Below are 7,176 nucleotides of genomic sequence, written 5' to 3'. Positions count from 1 at the left end.
CGCATGTCCCGAAACGGTTCCCATTCATATGTTTGTCCAAATGTTTTTTAAATGTTGTCCCTGTAATTGCATCGACAGCTCCTCTGGCAGCTCATTCCATACTCAGACCTCCTCTGCGTGCAAAAGTTGTCGTGTTATCCCTGATAAATCTTCCCCTTTTCACCTTAAAGCTGTATCCAATAGCGTTGGTATCCTCTATCGTGTGGAAAAGACCTTGGCAATTCACCCTATCCATGCCTCCCATGATTTTATTAACTTCCATAATGTCACCTCTCAACGTTCTTCATTCCATTTGAAACTAACTTCAAGAACAAGCATTCACTAATAAGCATTGCAAATTTGAAACAATATTTTAAAAATGACAGGTAAACAACACTCAGCCCACATTTCATACTGTGATTTGTTTTTCTCTTTGTTACAATACTAAGGCAGGTGAAACTCTTACTAGTGCCAATAAGACGTCAAGAAAATAAATTCCTTTGCCTAAAGGGGGTGCTGATCTTTACAGTGAAAACGTTTCTCTAGCCAGAGCTATGTAAGAAAGGGAATTGTTATACCACACAGTCAGCGTGCAGTTGCCTTTGGAACAGTGAGATGAAGGCTGAGAATACGTTTTGAAACTTGGATTATTCAGTGCAAAGGGGAAGAGGTGTTTTCAATAAAGTTTACTCCAAGAAGGAAACTTTCGGGAGTGAGATGAATGGAGAGGCCGAACCACACTGAGACCAGAGGCAAAGTGGCAGCACAAACGGAGCTTGATGCTACTCAGGGAAGGTAGACTTGCTCAAAGAACTTCAGTTGTAGTGCGTAGGGACTGTAATGTCCGAGAACGTGCTCTGTAATTGGAGAGGGAGTACCTGGAATCAGAAAGGGGAGGCAAGCAGGGAAGAGGATGCAGCAGCAATGGGATGGGTTTTAAGATGTAATTTAGGAAGCACAATTGAAATTAATGCTTCGCATCTGCTTCTGGTCCCAGACATAAATGCCCTAAATCTGGGCACACACTAATGTTCGTTAACTTGTGATTGAATAGTATCCTTGACAGACTTTGTGAACCACGGGTGGTTCATCTTCTTTTGAGTCCTTCTTTTCGAACAGAAGCAATAATTTCTGAGCAGTATTGGATATCTGATTGAATATATGTCCATGTATACCCACTGACTTTCATCTGGGTGTATTTTCACATCACGACTCAGACAAGACGTGAGACAAAAGTCCTCAGTTTAGATGTCTGATTCTATTCAATCATTCGGGGGATTTTCTGCATGTGGGTGAACATATGATCAGGGGAGACTGACTCAATCACACCTCCCGGGTGAAGCAACATTTCAATTGTACTCTTTCAATCCAGTCTCCTGTCATTGCTGCTCACAATGCAGTCTCCTTTACACTGGTGAGACCAAACAGAGACTGCACTGAGGAACATTCTCACTCTGTCTGGAGGAACCACTCTGAACTTCTCACTGCTTCCCATTTCAATAACCTTCCCTGCTCTCGTGCTGAAATTTCAGTGCTGAGCTGCAGCAATGTTCCAATGAAGCACAACCAAAGCTCCAGTAATACCTCACTTTGTGCATTGTACATTACAGGAAGTAGGAGTTAACATTCATTTCCATAACTTCACAGTCTGAACCCATTATGGCTGTACTCCATTTTACATATATTCTGTTTTCTGGTTTCCCTATGACATTGTCTATATCTTGTTTATATTTCAGGAAGTAGAGAGAAACCATTTTTTCCATTCACACTTTAATATACACCGAATTTACATCTGTTTCTCTTTCACCACAATCAAAAGCCCCTCCTCTGTGACATTGCATCTCCACATGCTCTGCTTCCCTCGACCCTCGTCCACATTTGTCAAGGGACTAAAACGTCCTTTTCAGTCCTGAACAAGGGTCAAGCTGGACTTGAAATACTACCTCCGTTTCTCTGTTTCCACAAAAGCTGCTAGAAATGCTGAATTTCTCCAGCAATTTTTGAACAGCTTGAAAACGTATTTCAAAGCTGCTCAAACGCCCTGTCTAACATGGAGCACCATAAACTGGGAAATGAACAAAAATGCAAGATGTACAAATTCATTGATTCTGAAATTTCTTAAGATTGGCATCATTGTCACCACAAATTTCTTAATCAAGGCCATGTAGAGAAACAGAGAGAAACATTTACAATGTTAAACCCGAAAATGGCACAACTGGACGGAAAAGCTTCCGATGAATATTAGAATTGTAATCATCACAGTGTAGAAACAGGCCCATCGGCTGAACAAGTTCACATCGATTCTGTGAAGACTAAACCAACCAGACCCATTCCTCTGTTCTATATTTACCTTTGACTAATGGACCGAAGCTGCACATTCAGTGTAACGTGGAAGAGGTGTTTCCAACAAAGCTTACTCCAAGAAGGAAATTTGCCAGAATGCGATGTGAGTGGGAGGTGTAAATCAGAATGAATGGAGAGGCCGAACCACACTGAGACCATAGGCAAAGTGGCAGCGCAAACGGAAATTGATGCTACTGCTGGGAAGATAGACTTGATCAAAGAACTTCAGTTGTAGTGGATAGGGACCATAATATCAGAGAATGTGCTTTGTAATTGGAGAGGGAAAACCTGGAATCAAAAGTGGGAGACAAGCAGGGAAGAGGATGGAGCAGCAATGACAGGGGTGTCAAGATGTAATTTAGGAAGCGCTATTGAAATTCATGCCTCGCATCTACTTCTGGTCCCTGAAATGTCCGAAATCTGGGTACACACTAATGCTTGTTAATTTGTGATTGAATAGAATCCTTGACAGACTTTGTGAACCACGCGTGGTTCATCTTCTTTCAAGTACTTTTCGAACAGAAACAATAATTTCTGAGCAGTATTGGATATCTGCTTGATTGTCTGCCCATCTATACCCACTGACCTTCCTGTGGATGTAATTCCACATCACGACTCAGACAAGATGTGAGACAGAAATCCTCAATTTAGATGTCTGGTTCTATAAAATCATTCGTGGGGAGCTTCTGCATGTGGATGAACATATGATCAGCGGAGACAGACTCAATCACACCTCCCAAGTGAAGCAACATTTCAATTGTACTCTTTCAATCCAGTCTCCTGTCATTGCTGCTCACAATGCAGTCTCCTTTACACTGATGAGACCAAACAGAGCGTGCTCTGAGGAACAACCCATTCTGTCTGGAGGAATAGCCTTGACCTTCTCACTGCTTCCCATTTCAATAATCTTCCTTGCTCTCATGCTGACATTTCGGTCCTGAGCTGCTGCAATGTTCCAATGAAGCACAACCCAAGCTCGAGTAATACCTCACTTTACGCATTGTACGTTACAGCAAGTAGGAGGTAACATTCATTTCCATAACTTCACAGTCTGAACCAATTATGGCTGTTCTCCATTTTATATACATTCTGCTTCCTGGTTTCCCTGTGACCTTGTCTAGGTATTGTTTATATTGCTGTCAGTAGAGAGAAACCATTTCTCCCATTCACACTTTAATATACACCCAATTTACATCTGTTTCTCTTTCACCACAATCAAAAGCCCCTCCTCTGAGACATTGCACCTCCACATGCTCTGCTTCCCTTCAACCCGCGTCCACTTTCGTCAAGGGATTAAAACGTTCTTTTCAATTCTGAACAAGGGTCAAGCTGGACTTGAAATTCTACCTCTGTTTCTCTGTCTCCACAGATGCTGCCAGAGCTGCTGAGTTTCTCCAGCAATTTCTGATTTTGAACAGCTTGAAAACGTGTATCAAATCTGCTCAAACCCCGTCCAACGTGAAGCACCATAAACTGGGAAGTGAACAATAACGCAAGGTGTACAAATTCATCGGTTCTGAAATGACGTAAGATTGTCATCAGCGACACGACAAAGTTCTTAATCAAGACCATGGAGACAAACAGAGAGAAACAGTTACAATGTTAAACCCGAAAGTGGCACGACTGGACGGAAAAGATTCAGATGAATATTAGAATTGGAATCATCACAGTGTCAAAACAGGCCCTTCGGCCCAACAAGTCCACACCCATCCTGTGAAGACTAACCCAAACAGATCCATTCCCCTATCCTATATTTATGCCTGACTAATGGACCTAATCTGCACATTCCTGAACATTACAGGCTGTTCATGCAGGCCAATGACCTGCACATTATTGAGTGTGGTTGGGAAGCGGACCATGCGGAAAAAAAACAGGCCATCGCAGATTCCCAGTAATAATAGTTAGGCTAAATTGTTCCTGCGTTCTGTCTCGCTCCATCCTTGAAAACAGGCGCCATATTGGAGCTTCACGAGTTTCTCTGGAACACTTCCGTAATCCAGAGAGTGATGGAATATTTCACACAGTGGCACTGGTCACTCTGTAACCACTTCTTTTGAAACCAATTATGAATTACTGCTGACCTGCCTATTCTTAGTCTTATCTGTTGTTAAAAACCTTGTACCTTGTGTTAGGGACAGTTCGAGAATCCTCCTATTACCATTTTCTTGATGATGTTGAAATACTTAGAGTGCCTTCCCTTTGAGGATTGATGTCAAATACTGGTCTAAATTAACTGCCTGTTCCCTTTAGACACTTCCCCAGTCACACCCTCCGAATGTTCTTCATATACTTTCCTGACTTTCTTTCCACCACAGGTCACACACTCATCTTCAACTTTTTATATACACACAGAAAAACTTGTGATGCTTGTTTTTATATTTCTTGCCAATTTACATCATGTCCTTTCATCCTTTACCCGTCTATTTCTTGCTTTTCCCTCGCTTTCTGGTACAGTCATACAGTCACATTTGCACAAACATTTCATCCAACCTGCCCATGCTGACCAGGAATTCCAAACTAACCTAGTCTCATGCGATTGCATTTGGTCTGCATGCCTCTAAACGCTTCCCATTCATATGTTTGTCCAAATGTCTTTCAAATATTGTCACTGTACTTGCAGCTACCAGCTCATCTGGCAGCACATTCCATTCGCACACCTCCTCTGTGTGAAAAAGTTGCTGTTTTGTCCCTGTTAAATCTTCCCCTTTTCACCTTAAAGCTGTATCCTATATGGTTAGTCGCGCCTATCGTGTGGAAAGATCTTGGCAATTCACCCTGTATAATCCTCCTATGATTTTATTAACTTCCATAATGTCACCTCTCAACGTTCTCCATTCCATTTGAAACTAACTTCAAGAACAAGCATTCACTAATAAGCATTGCAAATTTGAAACGATATTTTAAAAATGACAGGTGAACAACACTCAGGCCAAATTTCATACTGTGATTTGTTTGTCTCTATGTTACAATACTAAGGCAACGTGAAACTCTTACTAGTGCCAATAAGACGTCAAGAAAATATATTCCTTTGTCTAAAGGGGATGATGATCTCTACAGTGAAAAGGTTTCTCTAGCCAGAGCTATGTAAGAACGGGACTGGTTATACCACACCATAAGCATTCAGTTGCCTTTAGTACAGTGAGATGAAGGCTGAGAATACTTTCTGAAATTTGGATTATTCAGGGCAAAGAGGAAGAGGTGTTTTCAATAAAGTTTACTCCAAGAAGGAAACTTTCGGGACTGAGATGAATGGAGAGGACGAACCACACTGAGACCAGAGGCAAAGTGGCAGCAAAAACGGAGCGTGATGCTACTGCAGGGAAGGTAGACTTGATCAAAGAACTTCAGTTGTAATGGGTCGGGACCATAATGTCAGAGAATGTGCTCTGTAATTGGAGAGGGACAACCTGGAATCAGAAAGGGAAGACAAGCAGAGAAGAGGATAGAGCAGCAATGGCATGGATTTCAAGATGTAATTTAGGAAGCACTATTGAAATACATGCCTCGCATCTGCTTCTGGTCCATGAAATAAATGCCCTAAATCTGGGCACACACTAATTCTCGTTAATTTGCGATTGAACAGTATACTTGACAGACTTTGTGAACCACGGATGGCTCATCTTCTATCGAGTCCTGCTTTTCGAACAGTACCCACTGCCCTTCCTCTGGGTGTCATTCCACATCACGACTCAGACCAGATGTGAGACAGAAATCCTCTATTTAGATGTCTGGTTCTATTCAATCATTCGGGGGAACGTCTGCATGTGGGTGAACACATGATCAGCGGAGACTGACTCAATCACACCTCCCAGCTGAAGCAACAATTCACTTGTACTCTTTCAATCAAGTCTCCTGTCATTGCTGCTCATAATGCAGTCTCCGTTACACTGGTGAGACCAAACAGAGATTGCACTGAGGAACATTCTCACTCTGTCTGGAGGAATAACCTTGATCTTCTCACTGCTTCCCATTTCAATAACCTTCCTTGCTCTCATGCTGACATTTCAGTCCTGAGCTTCGGCAATGTTCCAATGAAGCACAACCCAAGCTCGAGTAACACCTCACTTTATGGGTTTTACGTTTCAGCCCGTAGGAGTTAACATTCATTTCCATAACCTCACATACTGAACCCATTATGGCTGTTCACCATTTTACATACATTCTGTTTCTTGGTTTCTTTAAAACCTTCGAGTAAAAAATGAGGTCTGCAGATGCTAGATCACAGCTGCAAATGTTGCTGGTCAAAGCACAGCAGGTTAGGCATCTCAGGAATAGAGAATTCGACGTTTCGAGCATAAGCCCTTCATCAGGAATAAGAGAGAGAGAGCCAAGCCGGCTGAGATAAAAGGTAGGGAGGAGGGACTAGGGGGAGGGGCGATGGAGGTGGGATAGGTGGAAGGAGGTCAAGGTGAGGGTGATAGGCCGGAGTGGGGTGGGGGCGGAGAGGTCAGGAAGAGGATTGCAGGTTAGGAGGGCGGTGCATGTTTATGTTGTACTCAGTAGAGAAAATCTATTTCTCCCATTCAGACTCTAATATGCACCCAATTTACATCTGTTCATCTTTCACAACAATCAAACGCCCCTCCTGTGTGACATTGCACCTCCACATGCTCTCTTTCCCCTCATCACTCGTCCACTTTTGTCAAAGGATTAGAACGTCATTTTCAGTTCTGAACAAGGGTCAATCTGGACTTCAAATACTACCCCTGTTTCTCTGTCTACGCAGATGTTGCCAGACCTGCTGAGTTTCTCCAGCAATTTCTGCTTTTGAACAACTTGAAAGACGTGTATCAAAGTTGCTAAACACCCTGTCTAACATGGAGCATCATAAACTGGAAAGTGAAGAATAACTCA

Source organism: Hemiscyllium ocellatum, unplaced genomic scaffold, assembly GCF_020745735.1.
Source record: "Hemiscyllium ocellatum isolate sHemOce1 unplaced genomic scaffold, sHemOce1.pat.X.cur. scaffold_531_pat_ctg1, whole genome shotgun sequence".
NCBI lineage: Eukaryota > Metazoa > Chordata > Chondrichthyes > Orectolobiformes > Hemiscylliidae > Hemiscyllium > Hemiscyllium ocellatum.
The sequence above is the reverse complement of the archived record's forward strand: the minus strand, read 5'-3'. Positions refer to the sequence as shown.